Source organism: Macaca mulatta, chromosome 8 (genome assembly GCF_049350105.2).
Source record: "Macaca mulatta isolate MMU2019108-1 chromosome 8, T2T-MMU8v2.0, whole genome shotgun sequence".
Lineage (NCBI taxonomy): Eukaryota > Metazoa > Chordata > Mammalia > Primates > Cercopithecidae > Macaca > Macaca mulatta.
Genome location: NC_133413.1, coordinates 67,333,815 through 67,360,691, shown reverse-complemented (window position 1 = coordinate 67,360,691; position 26,877 = coordinate 67,333,815). Strand labels below are relative to the sequence as shown.

General features: G+C 36.2%; 1 long non-coding RNA gene across 1 annotated transcript in view; it reads right to left on the bottom strand.

Moving 5' to 3' along the window:
• Positions 1-862: 862 nt before the first annotated feature.
• LOC144330792 (uncharacterized) overlaps positions 863-26,877 on the bottom strand; it is a 232,077-nt gene continuing 206,062 nt past the window's right edge. Inside the window, exons 3-4 of the long non-coding RNA XR_013397273.1 lie at positions 3,729-3,797; positions 863-1,737 (exon numbers count right to left, since the gene is read on the bottom strand). This is a non-coding gene — a long non-coding RNA (uncharacterized LOC144330792). The remainder of the gene's footprint in view (positions 1,738-3,728; positions 3,798-26,877) is intronic.

Here is a 26,877-nt window from a genome sequence, read left to right as displayed (position 1 = left end):
AGGTCAAATTTTTTTTTTTTTTTTTTTTTTAACAAACTAACTGCTTTACAATAAAGTGAGTGGATCGAGTAGTCCACCCCTGGTCCAGCACCCTTCACCCCACACCATTTGACTCATAGCAGCTGCACAAGCTCAGATTCCCAGGAACCAGACTCTACTCCCCATCCATTGGTCTCCCTATAAAGGTTGGTTCTTGCCTTCAGGCAGCAGAAGGGGTGGGGCTGGGGACTGGAATCACAGATGATGCTAATTAATCTCAGTGGGTTGCTAGAGGGAACCTATTTACCTTTAGGTATGATGGAAACTCGGCCATCTTCAAGAAATGGTCTCCAAAGTCACCCTGACCATCAACATTCAATGTTGGACAAGACAAGAAAAAAGGTATGAAGAGGGTGCCTTGATTTGCCACAACATCCACCTGAAGGGACAGAGAGCACTCTGCTCTGACACTGCCATTGAAGACAAGTGGCCCAGCCCCTCTAGGCCACTAGACAGAAGTGGGAAAAACTTCTGTGAAGTGCGGAGCTGGTTGGGAACCACCTCGTTCTGCACGGTTAGAAGGAAAATATGAATCTTTGGTAGACAGTAGCCACCTCTGCCACAAGTTCTTTGTGATATCTCCAAATACTACAGGTTCCATTGTTTCCAGAATACAGACATAGAAAAGCACTTCACACATCAGCAAGGGGCTCATTCTGTAAGTGACCTGATATTGGAGTTGCAGTTCTGGAGGCAGAGTTCAAAGCTAAAAGCAAATTTCTCATCCCTGTCTCAGAATAGAATTAGTCTTATTAACTAGACCAACAGCAATCAGTCCTGATTTGAGGAAGAACAACCTAAATCAATGGAAAGCCTAAAATTATTTTATTTTATTTTATTTTTATTTTATTTTATTGGTGAGTTCTTGCTTTGTTGCCCAGGCTGGAGTGCAGTGGCCCAATTATAACTCACTGTGGTCTCGAACTCCTGGGCTCATAAGATCCTCTCACCTCAGCCTCCTGAGTGGCTGGGACAGATGGACACCACCATGCCCAGTCAATTTTTTTAGTTTGTAGAGACAGGGTCTCACTATGTTGCCCAGGCTGGTCTTGAACTATTTCTTTTTAAATATAAGAAGATGTATTATTTTTATGTAAATGAAGCAACTGAAAGGAGGGGAAAAAAGGAAGGAATTAATATTTATTGAGTATCTATATGTACCATATGCTGCCATATAATGAACTAGCTAGATATTCTGTGTGCTAACTCAGTTTTTACAAGATCCGCAGAGGGTGAAGAAGGAATTGGGGCACAGAGAAATCAAGTGATTTGAAATCCCTTGATTTATCAAAGCTCACACAGCTATTAAGTGGCAAGCGGGGATTAGCACTGAGAATTCTGTGGCCCTAAGGCCAAGGCACAACCTTCCACAGCATATGTCCTCAATGTGCCCAAAAACATGCTGCTCTTCACTGACTGTTTTAGACTAGAGCAAGCTGGAGAGAAATGGGCACATCTGAGCTGTGTACATGAGTGGCAGATTCTAAGATACAATTTTAAAATATTCTGTTCTCTTGAACTTTTAAACAGTGTTTTCCCTACTTATTCACATGATCCATTCATACTTTCTCTACAGAATATTTTTCTTGTTGAAGAAAATCTTCAGCTGACTCTCCATCCAGTCATTGCTCCTTCAGTATCCCAGACACGCAGCTGCAGCATCTTTCCCTTAGGTACTGGAGTTCTTGCTCCCAAGGCCTAGTGAATCAGGAAGAAAAAACAAATCGTGTATGGGCTTAATTAGGCATAATTGGAAGCATTCTCTTCATTTTATGAAGGACCTTAAAAATAACCCCACCTTTATATGTAACTTTGTTAGAAGAAGATTAAAGAATACATTCTGTATATAATTGTGTATATTCTCAACTCAGATGACTGTTGATAACACTGCGATCCTTGAGGATTTGGCTGGATTCTTTGAGTTTGTCCTTTTGGAAGGCAGTTAACCGTGATCGGGGCTTGTATACAGGGGAAGAATACAGGGCAAACTGGGCAAGAAGACGGTGGAAGTGAGAAAGGGAGAGAGACTCCACCAGCTATTTCTCAAATCGAGGCTGCAGAACACCCTTGATTCAATAAGAAAGTAGAGAATAAAAGTAAATAGAACAAGTAAGAAATATATTTTTGAAACATCTGTATGTTAGTATTTTCCCCATCTTAGTCATCTTTTTCTGTTCCTCAATCATCCCTTCTGTCTTTATTGCCCCAAGCGGGGAAGGACAGTGAGGGAAGAACTGGGCAGGTCCCATCAGAAGTGAAGCCTGGAGTGATATAGGGGGAGACGGGGATGCAGACGGCCAGCCCTGATTACCTCTCAGGACGAAACCTTCTGTGAGGAGGGGGACAAAGACCAAAACCCAGATGGGTTACCCAGCCTATGAGAACATGGAGGTCCACTTCCTCCTTCCCCAGTGCAGCCTGGGGAGGTGGGCTGTCATTCAGAGTAGCCTCTCCCTTGGCAGGAGGACATATCTGGGTATACTGGCCAGAGAAAATGTCCCCTGAGCAAACCAGTGGCCCAAATCAGCATGAGTCTGAGACCCTGTGGATGGAGGCATGGGCAGCCACCGCCAACAACAGTAGAGTAGCCTAAACTCGAAGTGATGCCAGCACCCTCAACTGCACCAGTGCAGGGCACCCAGTGACCTGCAGGACGCTGCAGAGGACAGCAAGTTTCCAGAAAGCATGGCACCATGGGTCCCTCCCCTACAGCCACAGGAAATGGAAGCTCCCTGTACCCAGGTCCCTTCCTGGGAAGGAGGAGGGGCAGGGAAGCTGTCTGGGGGAAAAGAAATCATCCTGACTGGGAGTCAAACTTCGATTTGAAGAGAGTGCTTTCAACTGGGAGAAACTGGCTTATGTGGAACTGCAAGCTTAAATCCCCCCGCTGTTGCCACTGCAAGGCCTTGAGAGCAAGATGAAATCTGCTGGAGGAATAAAGTGACATTGTTGTCCACCTGAGTAAATTCACCTGTGTATTACAATCAAAAGGCAGTTTACTTACAAAAGGAAGCAAGTGAAAGAAAACCCCCTTCTCTCTACTGAGGATATGCGTTCTAGGCATGAACAGAGCCTCTCATAGCATCAGAGTAGGCAAGCCAGGCCTAGGGATGTGCCGGTGGGAGCAGCTCTGAGCTTCGATCCACGGATAGGCTGGCAGGAGAGCACCTATCGGAGGCCTGGTTGAGGAGGGCAGTCTGCGTGGAGGACCAGCTGACATCTGGTAGAGCTGGGGCCTCGAGCAGACCTGACATATAACAAGGCCTCTGCAGGCATCCTGAACAAGGCTGGAAATTGAGCAACTTGAGAGCTTTTCACTCACATTCACTTTGCCTGTAAGATTTTCTGTAAATTCATTTTCATAAGCTTTAATAAAAGTACACACAGTGTGTGTCTGTGGTGGGAGCAGGAAGGGTGGAGTGTGGTTCTTTATTTCAGTACACAGCTATTGGCCACAGAAACTCTTGATCCTGATAAAGGCATTAAATGAATTATCCGATGGACTCTTCTGCTATGAACTGAGTTTACTTTAACCTAACAACAGACTGACCTTGATTCCACACCAATTCTGTTTCCTAAGAGACTTTATTTATTTATTTATTATTTATTTATTTATTTAAGAGACTTTATTCATAAATAAATATAATAAAATAAGAGAGAAATAAGCAATCAAACAAAATCAGACTTACTGAGACCACTGGACTGTCTCTCAACTTCCTTCCCACACACGAGTCTTTTCTATTCCAATGTCTAGAATCCTGCAAGACAACCAAACCGTCCTACTTTACCACCTCTAGATTTCCAGTAACATTTTATGATTCTAGCTTCAAAACTTTCCTCTGTGCTCCACAGATCAATTGGTTCAACTTCTGAGCATTTTGTTATATACTTCAAGGAACTGTCTTTGTCCTTCCTTTACTTCCATTTTCCACTCTACTTTTTGGGCAAAACTGAACATGTTTTGTATTATTTTGTTTAGATCCAGTGTCCCAAATTTTCCACTTAACAAGAAGGTAATATTCAAGAGCCTTCGTGAGAGTTTCACTTTATGCGGTTATTCCATCAGGCAGGACAGTTCTATCAACATTCCCAATGAGATGAGGAAACAGCATAAACAGCACCCAACAGCTTTTGTTTATGCTCTGAAATAAACAGGAAATTCAGGAAAGAATAATTTTGGATTCAGACTACCCCATTATTTGCTTTCACCATTATTTTTATTTTATTTTATTTTTTTAAGACAGAGTCTCACTTTGTCACGCAGGCTCGAGTGCAGTGGCACGGTCTCGACTCTGCAACCTCCACCTCCTGGGTTCAAGTGATTCTCCTGCCTCAGCCTCCCGAGTGGGTGAGATCACAGGCACCTGCCACCACGCCTGGCTAATTTTTCTATTTTTAGTAGACAAAGGGTTTCACCAGGCTGGTCTCAAACTCCTGACCTCTGGTGATCAGCCCGCTTTGGCCTCCCAAAGTGCTGGGATTACAGGTGTGAGTCACTGCAACTGGCTAGCATTTTTTTAATGTGAAATTTTTATTTTTTAATAATTTGCCTCCCGATGCCACTGGTGCCTACAAGTAATAAGTGAATTGAATTTCCAAGTGTACGTAACTATTAAAGAGATGGCACCACAAAAATAAAAGTTATCTCAACACTGTGTTCTCTGTGTTGCATCTGGAAAACCTCAAAGTGATTTCATGTAGAAGAATCCTCGAATTTACAGACAGTCCCCAACTTAGGATCCACTTATGATGGTTTGACTTTATGATGGGGCAAAAGTGATACACATTTAGTAGAAATTATACTTTGAATTTTGATCTTTTCCCAGGCTAGTGATACACGGTACCATACTCTCTCGCAATGGTAGGCAGGGACAGAGCCACAGCAAGCAGTCAGCCCTGCAATCATGAGGGTGAACCATCGAGCCTCTAGCATGTGGTGTTGCTAGATGACCTTGCCCAACCACAGGCTAAGGAAGTGATTTGAGCACGTGTAAGGTAGGTTAGCTATATTAATTGCATTTTTGTCTTACAATATTTTCAACTTTCAACTTACTATGGTTTTTTCTGGACATAACACCATTGTAAATTCAGGAGCATTTGTGCTTTAGAGGGGTTGTAGACATAGCAATCATTGTGAACACCATTTCACCAATCATTTTAATATACTTTATAGAATACTAAATAGGATGAATTGAAAAGGGGGAGGCAAATCGTGTGTGTTAGTCACATTTGGAATGATTATATTTTTATCATTGGCCTTTTTAAAAACAAAACCCACATAAACCAAAGCTTTGGAATACATTTCTGCTAACTGGTGTCAGCAACACTTTAATCATTTATTGCTCACCAAGTATAACAACCAGATGTTCGGATTTTAAGGACATTCCACCCACTTCCAAAACTCTCAGTACAATCCTAATTGCCCGCTTTCAGCTACTTGTTTCTTTGCTTGTGACTGAAAACATTGTAAAACTGGCTCCAAAGGGCCATGTGAATAAAATATGTTAGTAGAAGCTTGTGCTTAATAAGTAGCTATACTAAAGTTGCAATATGGGAATTCCATAGCCAATATTGGATGTGAAATTGTCCTCTTTGAGATCCAAAAAAGATGCCTTCTTAAAACTAACTTGTGATTTAGTGGGAAGGAAACTATTTTGTATTTAGAACACCAATATTCAAGCCCCAGTTCAGCCATGTATTCAGTGTGAAACCTTGAATAACCCACTTATTCCTTGGCAAAGCAGGGATGATAATATTTCCCCCATGTCACCTGGGGACTCAGGAGGAGAAGTGGATCAATGAATGTAATCATGCTCAGTAAACTGTAAACATCCACAGCAAAGTGTAATTGTATGTAAGGGCTATGGAAAGGTTGTGTGTTTCAAATACTAGATAGACAAATGTACCTAAAAGATGTTTAAGATATAAAAGATAAAGACAATGAAAGTGTGGTCTCAGCAAACAACGTACCAACTAGCATCTACTAGGTCCAGTGACATAATTTACAAGCCCAGTGAAAATGTGAGGCCCTTTCCCAGAAAGCAGGGAAGAAGGGGACAGAAACTTTTCTTTCATGGTCCCTCTTCACCTGTTTTATATTTCCTATTCATAGTGTTTTCTGTTTGCGATTTAATATGCTGCTTGAGCAAGGGGTACTCAAAGGGTGTGTATAGACCCCCACAGCTGCTGGGCCCATCCCATGACTCAGAGCACAAGGCCTGATCCCACTTTCCCTGTGCCGAGTCCCCGACCTGGTGGAGAGGCCACAGTGATTGCTACATGGAGTTAGGGGAAAGGATGGCTGAGAGCCCATCCAAGGGAGGTAAGGAGGTTCCAAGTCCACAGGGTGTGCTGCATTATCCCATCCATCTTCACTCACAAAACACAGATTTTATCACAAAGACAAAATTGTGCAGGATTTCAAGATGGTCACTGCAAGGCATTAAACCCCAAACACAGGGCACCCTTCTGGGCATGGGGCCTAAGTGATTGTACCGGTGGCAAGTCCATGAATCATAAATCCCTCTACTACATTTTTGGGCTCTCAATTTTTTTAAGTGGTAGCACAGGATAGTAAGTAAAAGAACAGATTCCAAAGCTAGATTGCTATTTCCAAACTGTCTCTGCCTCTCATCAGCTCTATAATTTTGAGCAAGTTTTTTTTTCCTCTTTGAGCATCAGTTTCTCCATTTGTAAAACAATGATAATAATGATAATAATAATTTGATTTTGTAGACTCATCAAGCAGATTAAGTGAATTAATATATGAATTAAATAAATGAATACATAATCATTGCTTTCATAGGATGATTGTACAGATTAAGTGAATTAATATGTATGTGCTAGAGCCTAACATATTAAGTACTGTAAAAATGTTATTATTTTTCATAATAATCCACATTGCAGATCCAAGATGATTCCAAAAATGAGCATGTTTGGAATCCTTACAGGAAAAGGTAAAGTTACAAGAATGAAAAAATAATACATAGAATGCAAACACTAGCCAAAGGAAAATTGTGTAACTATATCAACATCAGACAAAGTAGACTATAAACCATGAAATATTCAAAAAAGATAATATTAAACACTTTATTAAAATAAAAGGAAAAGCATTATTATCTCAATAGAAAGATACAATAATCCTAAATTTTTATACAACTAATAACATTGCCTTAAAATTTATAAAAGCCTAACTACTTTCCTTAATTACTAAAAACTTCCTCAATGCAATTCATAGGCTATATTTTCTATAATTTGATAGGCCCAGAATAATTGTTTGTTGAATGAATGAGTACATGAATAAACTAAAGAATTCTAAGAAAATTATAGTGGGATCTTTCAATATGTTTCTCACTACCAATATAAGCAGACAAAACAAACTGTAAGGATATAGAAGATTTAAAATGCACAAATAAGAAATTGGCATATATAGATTGGCATATACACCCAGGAATTGCAGAAAACACATTATTTACAGGCTCTCTCATTTAAAAAGTTACTATATGATGGGCCATAAAGGAAACATCAACAAATTTCAATTGAATAAGGTCATGCAAAATATATGTTTTCTGACTGCAGTACAATTTAGCAAAAAGTCAATAACAAAATGAGACCTAGAAAATCAGTATGTTTGAAATTAAGCAATACACTTCAAAGTATCCCATGGATCAAAGAAGAAAACAAAACAATAGTTTATAATGAAGTATCTTAAGCTGAATGATGATGAAAATACAACATCTAAGGCTGAGCGCGGTGGCTCACACCTGTAATCCCAGCACTTTGGGTGGCTGAGGCGGGCGGATCACCTGAGGTCAGGAGTTCAAGACCAGCCTGTCTAACATGGTGAAACCCTGTCTCTACTAAAAATACAAAAATTAGCTGGGCAAGGTGGCAGGCACCTGTAATCCCAGCTACTTGGGAGGCTGAGGCAAGAGAATCACTTGAACCCGGGAGGCGGAGGTTGTAGTTAGCTGAGATCGTACACTGCACTCCAGCCTGGGGGACAAGAGTGAGACTTCATCTCCAAAAAAATAAAAATAAAAATAAAACATCTGAAAAATGGGAAATACTTTGAGAGAAATTTATTCCCTTAAATACGTATACTAGAAAAGATTGAAGATCAATGAACTAAATTAAGAAGTTAGAAAATAACAAAGCCAAAGGAATGAGAATAAAATGAATAATAAAGAAAAAGCTAGAAATTAATATAATAAAAAGCAAACAAAATAGAATTGATTTAAAAAGTTCAAAAAAGATTATTTTAAAAGAATACAATTAATAAATCCCTAGCAAGCATGATCATTGAAAAAAAAGGAGAAGCCACGAACAATTAAATCTCAATGATGAGAAAGGAGACATAAATACAGGTCTTACAAAAGATAAGAAGTGGATCTTATGAACAAATTTATTCACATGTATTTGAAATTTTATATAAAACAGACTCTTCATATAAAAGGACAATTTACTAAAACTAGACAAGAAGGAACAGTATATCTAAATTTTCCTAAAGAAAAAGAATCTATAATTTAAAATTTTGCACAAAGTCCCAGATGAAGTCACTACACAGGTGAATTATTCTCACAGTTATGAAAGAATTTGTAGCCAGTCTTACACAATCATCTACTTAATATTTTAAAAGGGACAATAATCCTGAACACATTTTATGTGTTCAAATCCTTACAAGAACACTACAACAAAGAAAAAGTATAGACCAATTGTTAGTAGTGGCAGAGATCTAAGTTATCCCAAGTTACTGGAGGTGTATCCATGTGGGTTTGTAGCAACTTCAGTCTTTGTATCCTCAGAAGAAAGGATTTGACTGAAAGGTATAAAGGAGAAGATACCAAGGCAAGTTTCAGTGCAGGAGTGAAAGTTTATTAAAAAGCTTTAGAACAGTAAGGAAAGGAAGGAAAAGAAGGAAAGTACAACTTGCAAGAGGGCAAAGCAAGCAGGCAACTGGAGAAACCAAGTGCACAGTCTGACCTCTTGACTTCAGGTTTTTATATGTTTGCATACTTCCGGGATCTTATTGGGAAGCTGCTGATCAGTTTCAGGTGTTTTCTATCTATTAGGCGCCTGCCGTTCCCTGGTGCCAGCTGTGACCAATTATTACTTTAGAGAAACAGTTAACCACCACCTGACCATCACCTGTTGGTTGCCCAACACTCTTGGTGTGTGAGTTATGGAGAGCCCTCTCCTGCCCTGCTCATACCTGACTAGCTACCTGCTGTAATACAATCTTATTCATGAACAAAGATGAAAAATAATTAAATAAAATATTATTAAACTGAATCAAAAAATTAATTAAAAATAATACATCACGATCAAAGCTTAGCATGACAAGCATGGGAGGTTAACATTTGAAAACTCAATAAATATAAATTTATCATCTTAAGAGAATAAAGAAAAATCATATGAGCAACTCAATCATTGCAGAAAACATCTGACAAAGTTCAACATCTATTCATAATGAAAATTATTAATCAGAGTTTTTAGTAGGTAACTGATAATAAAAACAATATACAAAAATGTTACTTGACACTGAATGGTGAAATGTTAAAGTAAGAAAGCTTGCTATCACTACTTCTAATTAACATTTTACTCTAGATACCACTGCAGTATGTCAACAAACATAAATATCTAAAATATAAAGATTGGAAAGGAAGAAAAATTGTCATTATTTACAGATCACATAATTTGTATGTATAAAGTCCCAAAGAGTCTTTAGATAAACTCCAAAATTAATGAATAAGTTTAGCAAGGTTTGCTGGACACTGATTAGTATGTAAAATCAATGTATTTCCATCTCTCTGCCACAAATAATTAGAAAATAAAATACTTTCAAACACACTATATACAATAGTACTAAAAAAATATATAGGAATAAATCTAGTAAAAGATATACCCAATTTCTGCAAAGAAAACTAATAAAATTTTTGAAAAAGTGGTTATACTATGTCTATAATTTGGAAGAGTGAGTATTTTAAGGAATTTTAATTCTCCCCAAATTGATTCATAGATTTAAAGCAATTACAATCAAATTCCAGCAGATATTTTTTGAAAACTGAGATGTTAGCTGTGAAATATATGTGGAGAAGATAAGCGACAAGTATAGACAAGATAAACTCCAATAAGAGGAACAAAGTAGGAGAATGTGCTCTATCACATTCCAAAATATATTATGAGGCTACAGTAACTGTGACTGGCCATATTGGTGCAGAAAAAGAGATCAGGGGAATGGAGTAGAAAACCCAGAAACAGGCCAGGCGTGGTGGCTCACGCCTGTAATCCCAGCACTTTGGGAGGCCGAGGCAGGCAGACCACGAGGTCAGGAGATCGAGACCATCCTGGCTAACATGGTGAAACCTCGTCTCTACTAAAAATACAAAAAATTAGCCAGGTGTGGTGGCGGGCGCCTGTAGTCCTAGCTACTTGGGAGGCTGAGGCAGAAGAATGGCGTGAACCTGGGAGGCGGAGCTTGCAGTGAGCCCAGATCGTGCCACTGCACTCCAGCCTGGGTGACAGAGCAAGACTCTGTCTCATTAAAAAAAAAAAAAAGAACACCCAGAAACAGATTCACTTCACTTGCACATGGACACTTGACTTTGACACACAAAGAGTAATGAAGAAAGAATGGCATATTCATTCAATGATGAGTCAGTTAGGTAGCCACATGGAAAAAAATGAAAATTTACCTCTCCTTTAAACCATAATAAAAATATCAATCTTAGATGGATTATTGATACAAATGTGCAACAGCAACAGAGCTTCTATAATACAATTTAGAAAAACATCTTCATGACTTGCAGTGGGAAACTATTTCTTTATACATATTGGGCTGCGTTAAAATTAAAAACATTGGCTATCAAAAATGTCTCTCTCAGACTGAGGAGAAAAGCTTAAAATCTTAGAGGAGTTATTTGTAATACAACCAATAAAGAGTTAATATCCAAAATATATTATAATGACAACTAAATAAGGAAAGGAGCAGAGCCTAAAAGAAAAAATGAGCCAGAGACTTGAGTAAGCATTTCACAAAAGAGAATATCAAAATGGCCAATAAACATATGAAGAGATGCTCAACCTCATTAGTCATCAGAGAAACGCGGATGAAAACCTCTATGCGATACCTTCATAAACTCATCAGAGCAGCTGAAGTTAAAAACTCTGACAAGACCAAGGAATAGCAAAGATATGGAACAAAAGGAACTCTAATTCCCTGCTGATAGGAGCATGAATTGGTATATCTTGGAAATATGTAGTGCCACTTGAAGATTTGAACATGAATATAACCTATTATCTAACAATTCTTGTCTCTTAGATACATACTGAATAAAAATTTGTCCATACTTATGCCAAGAAACATGTATAGAAATGTTCATGCCATTGTAACTTATAATAGCTAATTACCAAAATGTCCATCATTAGTTTAGTGTCTGTATAAACATTTATATCTTCATATAACAGAAAGCAACACAACAGTGATAAAAATGAACAAATTCCTGGTATGTAAAACAACATGGATGAATCTCATAAACATGATATTGACAAAAACTAGAGACAAACCAGTATATACCATATGATTTCAATTAGGTAAAGTTCACGAACAGGCAAAATCATAATGTTAGAAATTTAGGAGACTGTTTATTTTTAGGAAGGGAAGAAATTGTTAGGTATTAAGGAAATAAAAATGTATAAGATAGGGTCTCTTTCCTTAATCTCACAGTATAATGAGCTTATGTACATAAAAGTGATCATGTACATAAAAATCTGAAAATGAATAAACCATTATAATTTAGTGTATAGTTAACCAAGCTGACACCTAATGTTTATTCTGATATTTAGTCAAACAGACAACAAGTATTTCATTAGCTGAAATTCATTAAGTAAGTTAAGAGTTGAGTTTCTATCAAGAGTCTATGGCAGGCGGGATAGAATGAATTTTCATTGTATCTCATTTCTCCTCATTTCATCTGAATGCAGCCTAAATGACTTTTTCAAGTCAGCAGGAGGAAATTACAGAATAACTCTGATAATGGGAACTCGATGTGTTTATTTAATCATTGTTCTGTGTCTTTGTCTGGGAAAAAACTCAAGCAGCCATAACTTAATCTCTGAGACCAGGAAAACTATGACTTATTTTTAAAAAGCAAATTGTACTAATAACGACAAAACCAGTAACAGAAGCAACAATAACACACTCCTAATCAGTTTCCGAGTTCATGTCCCATTAGTAAAATATTCATAGAAAATCATAAGCACACTAATAGGAAATTGTGCTTACCTTCCACAAGTGAGAAAGCAACTTGTCAAACTGAAAACTTGAAAAGCTATGACTTTGCAAATACTTCATTTGTAGCACAAAAGAGCTATAACATTACCAATAAATGCAAAATCTTTTCTTTATGTCTTAGTCTGCTTTAAATTTGCCTGATTATCTTTACAGAGCAATACATCGTTTTCATTTATTTATTTATTTTTGAGACGGAGCTAGCTCTGTAGCCCAGGCTGGAGTGCAGTGGTGCAATCTCGGCTCACTGCAAGCTCTACCTCCCGGATTCACGCCATTCTCCCGCCTCAGCTTCCTGAGTATCTGGGACTACAGGCGCCTGCCACCATGCCCTGATATATTTTTTTTAATTTTATTTTTTATTTTTAGTAGAGACGGGGTTTCACTGTGTTCGCCAGGATGATCTCATCTCCTGACCTCGTGATCTGCCCACCTCGGCCTCCCAAAAGTGCTGGGATTACAGGTGTGAGCCACCGCGCCCGGTCCATCGTTTTTATTTTTAACAGGGTATGTGTTGCCATCTGGGTTTTGTTACTTTCATATTAAGGTAATCAAGATTATAATCGTACTGAAAGGGTTTCCAAAGGACCATGCATCCTTAGCTGGAAACATAGTATTACTTAAATGGAGGTTCTAATGCTGTAAAGTTCAAAAGAGTATGAAATACAAAGATACCAAATGACTGAAAACTAAAAAACTGTTTTTTCTCCTTAATAGTGGTTACTATGACGTGGAATACAAACTGTATTTCAGTCAGGTTGATTTCCCCTTTTGTTTCTAGGCAAACAATATTCCATCTTTAAGGACAGAAAAACAAGAAGTACCTCTACTTTTTCACCATTTCCACCCCTCAAAGCCTAATTAGCCAGTATACTAAGATTTTGGTCACTTGCATTTGAAAGATGGTGTCTTCTTTTCTGATTCCTGGAATAGTCCAGGAAAAAATCTTCGGAGGTCACAAAGCTATTATAAATAATAATGCTGTGGACATTCTTCTGCACAAGTTTTGGTGGGGTATTTACAAAAAAATATTAATAGAATTATGGGTTTAAGGGTGTGCCTGCTATCTGAGCTTTAGCAAATAGTGCCTGGATGTCCTCCAGGTTGGTTATGTAAATGGACTTGCTTCAAGTCTATTTCAATTATTTTTATCTTGATGTTGTTGTCGACTGAATGGTTGTGTCTCCCGAAAATTTGAATGTTGAAATCCCCAGGGCGATGGTACTGGGAGATGGGAGCGTTAGGAGGTGAATAGGTCATGAGGGTGGAGCCCTCATTTATATAGGATTAATGCCCTTATAAAAGAGACTCCAGAGAGATCTCTAGCTTTCTTTCCACCATGTGAGGATATGAAGAAAAGCTGGCTGTCTGCATCCCGGGAGAGGGCCCACACTAGAATGGAACCAGGCTGGCATCCTGATCTCAATCTTCCAGCCTCCAGAACTGTGAGAAATACATGTTCATTGTTTAAGCCAACTAGTCTATGGTAATTTGTGATAGCAGCCCAAACTAAAGTAGACATTATTGTAAATGGTATACATTTTTTAGTTTTTATTTTATAAGTATGGCTAGTATAAACTGCAATTACTTTTGCACCAACCTCATATATAGAAATACTACTGATTTTTCTGTATGGACCCTGTAGTTCATGCTAAATTTACATATTAATTTAATCAGTTACCTACGGATTTTAATGTTTTTTCCCCTAAATATATAATCATACCTTCTGAGAAAAATAAATTTTATTTCTTCCTTTCTAATCATAATAACTTTTAACTTTTTTGCCTTATTGCATTGGCTTAAATCTTAGTACTGGTCTTGAAGAAAATGTTTTTAATCTAATATCATTAAATATGATATTTCTATATGTAATTTTTTGTAAGTCCTAAGTTCCCAGTCCTAGGTTGCTGAAAGTGTTTATCATGAATAGATGTTACATTTTATCAAATGCTTTGTATAAATAAATTGAAATGATTATTTTTTTCTCATTTGTCTCAACAAGATAGTGTATTATATTAATTGATTTTCTAATGGTAAACCAAAGTTTCATAATTGGAATAATTCCAACTTACTCCTGATGAATTATACTCATTAAATATAGTTAAATTTACTAGCATTTTGTTTAAGATTATTGTATCTATGTTTATGAGAAAGATTGATCCACAATTTGAATTTCTTATCATATCCTTGTCAAGTTTTGGTGTCAAGATAAGACTTGCTTCATAGCTGGGATTAATTCTCTTTGTTCTATTCTTTCAAAAAAGTGTATAAAATTATTTCATTCTTAAATATCTGAAATATTTTACTAATGAATCAGTTTAGGTCTGGAGTGTTATATTAGATTTTCGTTGTTTTGTTTTCTTCATTTTTGTCTTGAGGGGAAGAATTTAACTTAAAATTATTTAGTATATATAGTATTATTTAGATTTTCAATTTATTCTTGGTGTTCTTTGGCAAGTTTTGTTTTATCCAATTTATTTTTTTTTAGATGTTCAACTTTATTGGCACAAAGCCATTAATAATTTCTTGTTTTATATTTTTAATTTCTTTAGGTTCTGTAGTAATGTCTGTTTTTTTTTTTTTCTTTTTCATTTCTAGCATTGATTATTTGTGCCTTGGCCTTTTCTTTTAATCAATCGTACCAGAAATTTATCAATTTTGTTCATATTTTAAAAAATCAGCTTTAGCTTTGTTGAATTTTTCTATTATACAGAATTTTTTATTTCATTGTTTTATACCTTTTATGAATTCTTTTATCTGTTTCAAAAATAATGTGTTGTTTTTCTATCTTCTTGAGATGGATGCTTATATCATTGTCTTTCAGTCTTCATTCTTAATATATGAATTAAAGACTATAATTTCTTCTTTAACCACAGTTGTGTCTGAATCTCACAAGATTTTATGTATCATGTTAGTATTACCCTTCAGTCTAAAACATGTCCTTGTTTTTATTGTAATATCTTTTTGAACCCACAGGTTATTTACAAAGAAATTCCTTAATATTAATAAGTATTAATTAATGAATAAGTATGTAGGAATTTCCTAGGAATCATTTAATTATTCCAATTCACACCTAATATGGCCAGAACTCAAATCCAAATTCTGTGTAATTTGTTGAAATTTGTTTTATGGTCCTTTATTAATAAGTGGTCCACATGTACTTCAAAATACAGAGTGCTCAGAAACCTGGGGCAGAATGTTCTGTATATACATTTAGGTCAGGTTTGTTAATTACCTGTTCAAATTCTCCATGGATCTTGCTCCTTTTGTTTGTAACTGAGAAGAATGTGTTAAAGCATTCCATTATGGTTGCAGATTTTTTTCCTTTTAGTTCTGCTGGAGATATACATATATATACACACACATATATATGTACACACATACTTTTATATACATACGTATATAGCAAATATGTATGTGTGTATATAAAAGTATGTATATTTATCAGTGTATATGTATACAATATATAATACATATATATATTTTTTAGACTATGCTATAAGAAGCCTACCAATTATGAAATGTTATGTCTTTCCAATATATTGACCCTTTTATTATTATAGAATGTATTTATCTCTAGTATTATCGCTTTCATTAAAGCCAGTTTTGCCTATTAGTATGGTTTTAACAGCCTTCTCTTGGTTATTTTTTACGATTTATCCATCCTTTTATTTTCAACTGTTCTATGTTTTTATATTTATGTGACAAGCATCATATAGTTGGGTCTTGTATTATTATCCAATCTGAAAATATTAGTCTTTTAATTGACTTATCTTTATTTTTTTATCTTTCATTTGCCTAAATAATGTGCTTTATTATTTCTTTTAAAGGCTTAATGACAATGAATTTTCTCCTTTTTTTAATTGTCAAAAAATCTTCACTTTACCTCTATTTTTAAGAATCCTTTGACAAAGCAAAGAATGCATGATTGACAGTTGTATTATTTTAGCATTTTAGTGATATAATTCCATTGTCATTTGTCTTCTTTTAATTCTGCGGGAAAATCAGCCCTTGATCTTATTGTTCTTCCTTGGAAGGTTTTATCATTTTCCTCTGCATGCAAAAGAAAAGATTAATCTTTTCTCTTTGATCTTTAGCAGTTTACCATGATATGCCTATATGTGGATTTATTTGATTTATCCCACTGCCGTTTTATAGAACTTACTAAATCAGTGGTTTGAATCTTTCACATTTTGGAAGAATTATCTAGTATTTCCTCTCATTTTGCTGTGTCCTTCTCTCCTCTCCAGTTACACCTACTTTCGATTTGTACTTATGTCTTACATGTCTATTACATTCTGTATTTTTCATTCCTTTGTTATGTGTCCTTTAGTTTGAGTATTTCCTCTTGACCTAGCTTCTGCTTTACCAAATACCTTTTCTGCTGAGTCAAATTTCCTCTTAAATTCATCTCTTATTAATTTCAGTTAATGTGCTTTTCCAACATAGAATAATGACCATTTGACTTTTTTTATGGATCCCAATTCTCTGGCTAGTCTTCATTGTATAGTTTATCTTTGGAACATATTTGTCACTGCTATTGCCAGGTCTGAATCCTAAACTTTAATATCTAGATCACATGTAGGTCTATTCCTAATAGATTTTCCTGATCTTGGTTTTGGTCTTTCGGACATTTCCTGACACGTAAAATTTTTGCTTGAGTGTTGGACATTATGCAACATTTCAGGGACTCTATGACATGATCTTTCTACAGAAAGGACTGAATTATCTTCTGTTAGGCAGTCAGGAGTTGTAGGGCATGGATTGATCTATTGATTGAGATGACTCAAGACGGAGTCCGTCCATTGTCAGGTTTTGTCCATTTTGGTTTTCCCAGAGTTTATCCTTTCAGGGGTATCCACTGAAAGTCTGGAGCGATTACTAGAAATTCTCTTTTTGGCAAGCTATAAACTCAAACTTTTGTGTCCTTGTTCCCATGAGATGACCTGAAGCTCTGCTCTGGGCTTTGCCCCTTCACGGCTACCCTCTACCTAATTTTGTCCTCCCATCCCATGAAGTGTAGGAACTGGTGAATGCTTCAAGGGAGAAAGCAGTTGTAAAATGATGGACTTAATTCTCCAGGATCCAATTTTGTACAGAATTTTGGTCCCTCAAATCCTGGCTGCCTTTACAACTTTGAACTCCCATTATTTGCCTCCAAGGTCACCGAGACTATCAAATGCTGAGCTACTTTCTGCTCAGCCACCATGATCTGTGTGCTTAGGAATCAGTAAATCTATTAAATAGAAAAGTAGAGTAAGTATCACTCAATGCACTTTCTGGACTTAGTCCTACAAGGCCTGGTGTCCTTCGTTGTCCTCCGGTGCCTTCAAACAACTGGGTTTTTTGCTTGTTTATTTATATTTTATTCAGCATTTTTCCTTTCTCTTGGTGACAGCATTGATAGGTTGTTTAATAGGTTGATAACCTAACCAGCTACTCTGTCAAAGTTAACAATAGAAGTCCTAATCATTCTCTTATAACATGCATTACAAAATGTGACCTTCAGAGGTTAATGATATAGAACTGATAGCTGGCAACCTAGTAATGTTTTCTTTGTTAGGGAAGGACTTCCCAACTAAAGCAACTCACAGTAGAAATCAAGTGGAGAGAGGAAGAAAAACCCTATATAGTGTCTGTGTGTATATTACCCAAGAGAGGAATGGATTTTATAAATCTTTAAATTTTAATTAAATTCCTGATGTCTTGTTGCATTAGAAAAATAGTGGGGCCACTGAGGCTGGGATATTTCATCTACATCAAAGAGATTGCCTTGAAATGCTTTCTGTATAGTGTTATTTGATATTCATGTTTTTCTTTCCCTCAAAGGTATGTTGAGCTCAAATGCAGTTCTCTGAATTTAAACTGCATAGACTTAGGAAATGAAAGTTTTCAAATAACTTGAAATGGTTCCTAAAACTGCAGTTTTATTTTGTTTAGAATGGGTGAAGCTAACACGGTTGGATTTCATTTATTCTTTTTTTTTTTTTTTTTACATGGTGTAGCAATGGAGATTCAGGTTATACTATTATTTTAGAGACAGTAATAAACTGAATGTGACATTTTCTTCCCTAGGCATTGATCTTCTCATTTGAAATAAAAATTATTTCTCATGAATTAGATTTTAGGACATGACACATTAGCTGCCTCCTGGGGACTCTGTACTCAAAGTCTTCCCCTTGATCCATTCTCTCAAATGCCCCTCATTGATCCAGGACCCAGGCAATTTTCTCACTCAATCACTGCGGACAACAGCCACCCACAGATTCTCTTTTTGTATATTCTGTCAATTTTTTGACTTTTTGAGGTAATCTAAAAGACAAATTGAACAATGTAAACTGAAAATTTTCGGGGTAGTGGAAGAGACATAGGAGTATATAAGCCTTTCGCATAAAAGCCAAAGCCAAAATCCCCTGAGACTTGAACCAAAGAAAAGCTCCCCAAAGTGAATAAACAGGTTTGAAGTGTTTGCAGTGCTGTTTATTTATTTACAGACTTGGCACAGAATAATAATACTGAACATGCTTTTGCAGCTGATATATGAACTGATTATAAATTTAAACTATTTTAACACTATAAGCTTGATGGGCAGCTATATTACTGAAAAAATTGAAAAATGAGGAATTTCAGGCAGCAAAGAGTCACTGGCCTGGTCAAAATTTGAAATCTACAAAATTTTAGGCAATATGATTTGATTTAAATATCTGAATTGCTCTGGTACATAATTACTGAACCATGAAATAAGAAAAATAAAGTGGAAATTATTTTCTTTTCTAATACAGAAGATGGAGGAAAATCAACCCTAGTTTCAGTGAAGTTTTGCAGTGCACGTGCAGGCTACATTAATGTCACCCAGGAGCTTGATTGATAGATGCCCAAATGCCCAGCCCTATGCCTGCCCCATCTACTGAGGAACCCAAGCACATGAAGGTCCACAAATGCTGCAGGTGATTTCTATTTATGCTGTCATTTGAGTAACACTGATTTTATGTGCCTCTCTATTAAAGTTTTATGCAAATTGCTTCTATAAGTTTATTTTTTCTCAGAAAACTAATTCAGGAAATAACTTTTAAAAGCCTGGATGATACTCAGTACCTCATCGGACTATGTTTTTGTATTTTCACTTACTGGCTTTGTTTTTAAATAGCCATAGAGTAGGTATGGGATACTGGGGGAAAAAGAGCACATGACAGGAAGTAAAGGCAACTGAAGTTTCCACTGAGGTTGGGAGGAAATGGCCCGTAACTGCTTCCTATTCATCGTTTTGTGCAGATTGAGTTCTGTTGCCTTAGCGTGCTGAAGAGAGCCAAGGGACAGCCTGAGGTTGTAATGGGTTTTATGCACATATTTTTTTGTTTTTCTTTAACCGTATGAGTCTAGTTTGGGGAGTATTTATAAGAAAAGCTCTAAAGGCAGTTAAGCACTTTTAGATTTCAATCTAAGTAGCCTATAAATGAATGTTAAAGGGCAAAAAGATTCCTTCAGTTATCCAGTTAACCTCCCAGCACTGTGTTTGTGTTATGGATTTTAAAAAAAAAAGTAAGTTAAGGGTCCTACTCTCAATAAATTTTGTTAATTTAGGAGGAGAAACCAAAAGTCAGGCAAGCAGTTACAAAAGTATTGGCAGCATCACCATAAGAGTATAAGACTGATGCTGGGAAAAGGACCTAAGTCAGTGTGGAGGTTCAGACAGGGCAGGGTTCCCTAAAGAAGTATAACCAAAGCTAAGACATTGAGGTCGAACAAGAATTAATTCATGAAAAACTTCAGGAAGACCAAGAAAAACCATTATTAATGGCAATACCCATTCATTCATTTGTTTGATCATTTTATTCATTTCATGCATTTATTCATTTAGTGACTGATGCATGTGCCATGTGAAAACTACTGAGCTAGACCCTAAGGACGCAGCTGTGAAAATGCCAGACCTGGCAGCTGTCCTCATGCAGTAGGAGAGACAGGAGACATCTTCCATTTCTGTTTTCCCCTAGAACTGTCTGCAGCAAAAGAAAGGTTCTCTGTATTGCCTAGTACTGTAGCCCTAATGGCTATTGAGCATTTCACCTGTGCCTAACGTAATGGAAGATATAAATTTATAATTTCATTTTAATATACACATGGCCAGTGGCTACTTCTTTATCTAGTGCAAAAGTGAAAAATTTCTGATCTGGATCCCCAGAGGAACTCAAAGATAGGAACAAGTGGCATCTTAAGAATGAGCTCAGATGAAAACGGGGCTGCCATGAAAGGATGGAACTTGGGAGATGGGATACTTCCCGGCAAAGGGTGGTGGCATACATGCTCCTTGTAGTCAGGGTGTGACTTTAGCACTAATGGAGCCGTGTCACCCATGGAAAGTAATGCTGTGCTGTTATTTTGAAGCATGGATGAACTCGTAAGTCAAAATATTGCCAGAGGTGAGCAGGCACCTCTGCTTACCTCTATTTTCATTCCTAGCAGGATAAAATTCATATTTGTATTTGCTGAGCAACAAAGGTATTTAAGAAGAAGTTGTCATTCAGATTGATGATGCTTTAAAAAACATCCATCAACATAAAAGGAAAAATATTTGAGGTGGAGAGTTGACTGCTTCAGATTTAATAGCATAGCACGCGAGACCACTGTGTTCCCTAGTTTTTTTAAAAAATGAATTATTGCCTTTCCCCTGTAAGCCTAGCAATATGGAAAGAGGGAAAGGAGGCTTTTCAAAGGAAACTGCTCTTTGGAATATTAATGCATTTATATCATGTATCCACTGATTTGTCTAACTAATATTTCTCCAATATTTTATCTTTTGTCTTCAAATAGTTCTATCAAAACTGTATTGACTTAATTTTTCTTCTATTTTTAAAAGCATTATCTGTGAATTTTTGCTCTATAAATTGGGGAATTGATTTTTCATACAGTAAGATGGGTTTTCTCAGACTATCAAACTTTAAAAGTGGTATTTAGAATTTCTACTAAAATCAGCAGGTAGTAGGCTATAATAACTTTCTCCTCGATCTTAAATAAGGGGTAAAGAATCTCTGGGTCTTGAGAATACCTCAAAGGTGAGCTCTATACTTAAGCCACAAAACATCTCTAGAATAAGATAAGGAGACGAGGTCCCAGGGAAGGGAGGGAGGGAAGAAATGAAGGAACAGAGAAACAGGAAGGAAGAGTAAAGGAAACGGAGGAGGAGAAGGAGGAATGGAGAGACAGAGAAGGAAAGAGGGGGAGAGTGGAAAGAGAGAGAGAGAGCACATCATCAAAACACAACATCAAAAACTCCAGGCTATCTTCCAACCATCTAGAAAGCTACAAAGAGTCATCAGATGATTTCCTGATTTGGCTGAAATAATCCCCATAATATGTTTTTAGTATTCATGATCATTTCTGAGTATCCTGATATCAGCAGGAGGGTACTTTGGAAGCCAGATGCAAATAAGTGTCTCAGAAATCGAAGACATTTTCCCCCATTGGATATCAATAAATCAGTATCCTAGAATTACTATTCTAGTAATATGTATTCTTGTTTCATAGACTTGGTTAGTAGTCTGACCCCAAGAGGTCAGTCAGTTCTGTGTGGACAGAAAAACCAAATCCAGTTTCTGAATGGAAAAGCTAAGGCCCACGGCCTGCAGGGTGATGTATCACCCTGGTTATTATCACTTGTGGGGACAGACCATGTGACCATGCAGCATCAATCTCAGACTGTTCTCATTCTCTCTCCTTGACTGCAGTGTCCTTTGCTCATCTTTTTATTTTTAAAAATTTCAGTCATTTGAATTACAGCCTGCTCATTACAATACTTGAAAAGGCAGCAATGTATTCAGAAGGAAGTTAATAGTGCCTATTGCACATCTCCAATACCACTTCACCAGTGGCAACCTGTGCCTCTCATTCATACCTTTTCTTTGCTGGTACATCTGTGCACCAACATAAAGGTTTTGATTTAATTTTTAATACAGATGAGATTCCTCTGTACATATTATTTTGTGATTTGCTTTTGTTACATTGTTGCTATGAGCTACAGATCAATGCACATATATCTACTTCATGCTTTTAAAGACCTTCACAATAGTCTCTAGTAGGAGTTTATTAAAATGTAGTAACTCTCTCCCTGATTGAATATTCAAATTTATTTTATGTTTTTGCTACTCCAAATGTAGTGAGATAATACTTTTGAGATACTTATGCCTGATTTCCCTTTCTCTTCCCTCTCACATATAATTAGGGCCCCTAGATTGACTGCCTCAGCAAGAGTATAGAGATGTGAAGCAGAAATGGCCCAGAAGAACTGTTATAGACTGAATGTTTGTGTCCCCCTAAAATTTATACACTGAAGCCCTAATCTTTAGTATGACTATGTGTGCCTCTAAGAAGGTAATTAAGGTTAAATGAGGCCATAAGAGTGGGGCCCTAATCCCATAAGACTAATGTCTTTATACAAAGAGATACCAGAGAGCTTTCTCTCTCCAAGTGCCTATGAGAAGCTGGCCATCTGCAATCCAGGAAGACAGCCCTTACCAGAAACCAAATCAGCCAGAACCTTGATCTTGGACTTCCAATCTTCAGAACTTGGAGGGAATAATAGCTTCATGTTTAAACTATCCAGCCTATAGTGTTTTGCTACCCAACTTAGCAGACTAGTGTGGACTCTAATTCTCTAATCCCCGGAAGGAAAATAAGACATTATTGTAAATAAAATCTCTTGTCCAGAAAAAGAAAGTAAGGTTTCCATCAAGATGAGGGGAAAATTTCCTAGATAGAGCTGGCTGGAAGGTAAGAACCCCAGAAAGTGGCTGGGAAGGCAGACTACACCACAGGCAGACTCATAATAATGTACGACAGTGGAGAAGTTCTCTTACCCGAATACTTTCATTTTTCCTAGCTTACAAAATGTCACGTTCCCACCTCCTATCTCTCTATTGGTCATTAAAAGTTTCTGTTTCTCAGCTTTGTATTAGGGAGAGCAATACTTTGATATCTCAGCTGCAGATATTTACTCTCCATTTTCTCTTGATATTGTGTATGATGTTTATTGCTACGCACTTTTTAAATGTTATTTTAAGAAATCAAAAATTATTTCCCCTATGGATTTTAACTTTTTCAATTAAAAAGGTCATCCTGCACTCAGGCTACACAAATATTTTCCTAATATTCTGATGTTTTATAGTTTTATTTGTTATATAGAGATCCCACTGGGGTTCATTTATATGGTGAAAAGTGAGATTCTAATTTTACTTTCTTCCACATGAAAAGGGAATTTTGTGAACATGAGTTATCAATAATTTACTTCTTTCATTGATTTGTAATGCAATCTTTAACAAATAAATTTCCACATATATTTGTTTCTCTTTCTGGAGTAAAGTATTTATTTATTGTTCTGTTGGCACCACAGAATAATAATGACAAGTCAATTTAAAAATGAAACAAAAAGCTTTAATTGGCACTTCTTCACAGAGATATGCAAATAGCCAGTAAGCACCTAAAGAGGTGTTCAATGTCATTAGTTATGAGGAAAATGCAAATCAAAACCACACTAAGATACTACTTTACACAAAATATTATTAAAAAGATGGAAAATAACAAGTGCTGGTGAGGATTTTTTAAATTTCTTTGGCATTATGTTTTTCTTCTTTTAAAATTGAAGTATATTTTTCATATACTATAAAATTCACCATTTTAAAGTGTGCAGTTCAGTGGATTCACAAAGTTATGCAAACTATCTCCAGCTATCTAATTCCAGAATGTATTCATTACCCCAAAAAGAAACCCTATACCCACCAGCAGTCACTTCCCATTTCTCTTTCCCCCATCTCCTGGTAACCAATAGTCTACTTTTTGGTTCTATGAATTTACTTGTTGTGGACATTCCGTATATTAATGGATGGAATTACACAATTTGTGGACTTTTGTGTCTGGCTTCTATCACCTACCAAAGTGTTTTCAAGGTCTATTCATACTGTGGCACATATCAATATCTCATTGCTTTTTATGACTGAATAATATTCTATGGCATAGATATACAACATTTTGTTTATCTATTCAACAGCTGATGGACACTCAGATTGTTTCTACTTTTTGGGTAAAAAAAATGTTGCAATGAACAGTCATATACTAGTTTTTGCATAAACATGTTTTTAATTCTCTTGGTTATTTGCTTACAAGTGGAATTGCTGAATCATATAGTAAGTCTACGTTTTAACTTTTGGAGGAACTACAAAATTGTTTTCCAAAGCAACTACAACATTTTACATTCCCACCATCTATATATGAGGCTTCCAGTTTCTTCATATCCTCACCCACACTTCTTATTTTCTATCTTTTTAAAAATAATATTTTGTGTAAAGTGACATCTTAATGTGGTTGTGACTTGCATTTTCCTAATGACTAATGATGTTGAACAACTCTTTAGGTGATTACTGGCTATTTGCATATCTTCTTTGAAGAAATGCCAATTAAAGCTTTTTGTCCAGTTTTTAAATTGACTTGTCATTTGGTTGTTGAATTGTAAGAATTCTTTATATGTTTTAGATATTAAGCCTTTATCAGATATATGACTTGTAAATATTTTCTCCCATTATGAAGATTGTATGTTCACTTTCTTGATAGTGTCCTTTCTTGATAGTGTCCTTTGAAATATACAAGTCTTTTAAAATTTTGATGAATACCATTTTATCTATTTTCTTTGGTTGCTTGTGCTTTAAATATTACATCTAAGAAACCCTCGTTTGATCTAAGATCACTAAGATTTACACCTATGTCTTCTTCTAAGCGTTCATAGTGTTAGCTTCTTACAGTTAGGTCTTTGATCCATTTTCAGTTAACTTTGACTATGGTGTAAGGAAAGACCCCAGCTTCTTTTCGCATGCTTATATCCAGTTGCCTGTGCACCATTTGTTAAAGATTATTCCTTCATCAGTAAGTTGTCTTGGAACCCTTGTTGAAAATTAATTGCCCATAAATGTTTAGGTCCATTTCTGGACTCTCAATTCTATTCCATTGATCTACGTATCTATCCTTATGCCAATACTACAGTCATGATTACCGTCATTTTTATTGTTTTGAAATTAAGAAGTGAGTCTTCCAGCTTTGTTGTTTTCAAAATTATTTGGGCCATTCTGGGTCCCTTGCATTTCCATATGAAATCCTGCCATTTTTTATGCAAAAGTTTAAAGTTAGCCTGCCATTTTTATGCAAAAAAAAAAAAAATTCCATCTGGGTTTCTGATAGAATTGCATGAAATATGTAGATCAGTTTGAACAGTATTGCCATCTTAACAATATTACATCTCCCAATCTATAAATTCTTCAGTTTCTAACAATGCTGTTTTGTAGTTTTCACTGTACAAGGCTTACACTTCTTTTCTTAAATTTATTCTCAAGTATTTTATTCCTTTTGATGCCATTATAAATAGAATTATTTTTCAGTTTTATTTTTGGATTGCTTTTTGCTGGTGTAGAAATAAAATTGATATTTGTATTCTGAAAACCTTGTATTCTGAAACCTTGCTGAATGTATTTATTAATTCTAACAATTTATGTGTATGTGTGTATTCCTTAGGATTTTCTATATAGATGATCAGGATATCTACAAATAAAAATAGTTTCATTTCATTTTTTTCCAATCTGTGTATCTTTTATTTCTTTTTCTTGCTTAATTGCCCTCCAGCTTTATTGAAGTGGGAGAAGTGGGAATCTTTGTCCTGTTTCTAATTTGGGGAGAAAGCTTTTAGTCTTTTACCATTAAATACTATGTTAGCTGTGTGTAATATATTGTTTTGACTGTAGACATTTTAATATTCGTTAGGGCAAATCCCCACCAAGAATTTTTTGAGATTTTTAAAACTTTCCAGCAACATTTATTTTTCCACATAAAATTTAAATGAGCATATCACCTGCAAAAATGTGGGGGATTCTGGTTGCATTAAGCAGATACTCAATGTGATAAGAATGTACATTTTTATAGCGTTAGGGCTGATCATGCAGGAACATGGTATGTATTCTGACTTTCTTTCATGGTCTTAATTACCAGTTTTATACTTATCATCATATAGGTCTTATACCACTATTAAAGTTCCTCATAGATGTATCTATATATTTTTTAATTGAGAATATAAGGTTTTAAAACCGTACATCCAATGTATGGAGTTGCTTATTTCTTACCCTCTGCTTTGTCTTGACCAATTCTTGGTCAGGTTTCTTTCTTTCCTATAGGGCCCTGAATTCCTCTTGCTCCCAAAGCCTGAGAAAGCACCAAAACAGTGGAAAGCATCCCCTTTCTGAGCTTCTCCTGGGAACCGGGTAGCCACACAGAGAGCCCTTTTCCTGTGAGACCCCACTGGTCTCTTCCCTTTGCTTGTCCAGCCTTGCCTCTAAACATTCTACTAATCTCCGCTTGCTCCTCCTTTACCCTAGAACAGAAAAACCTTTTTCTGCTTGATTCTGAAGTGCTTGTGAATTTCTGAGACTGGAGCATTCTTCCTATTGCAATACTTTCTTTCTAATTAGTTTCCCTAGTGCATATAAAACCTTGGACCCACCTATCATACTTTTATTTAGGTC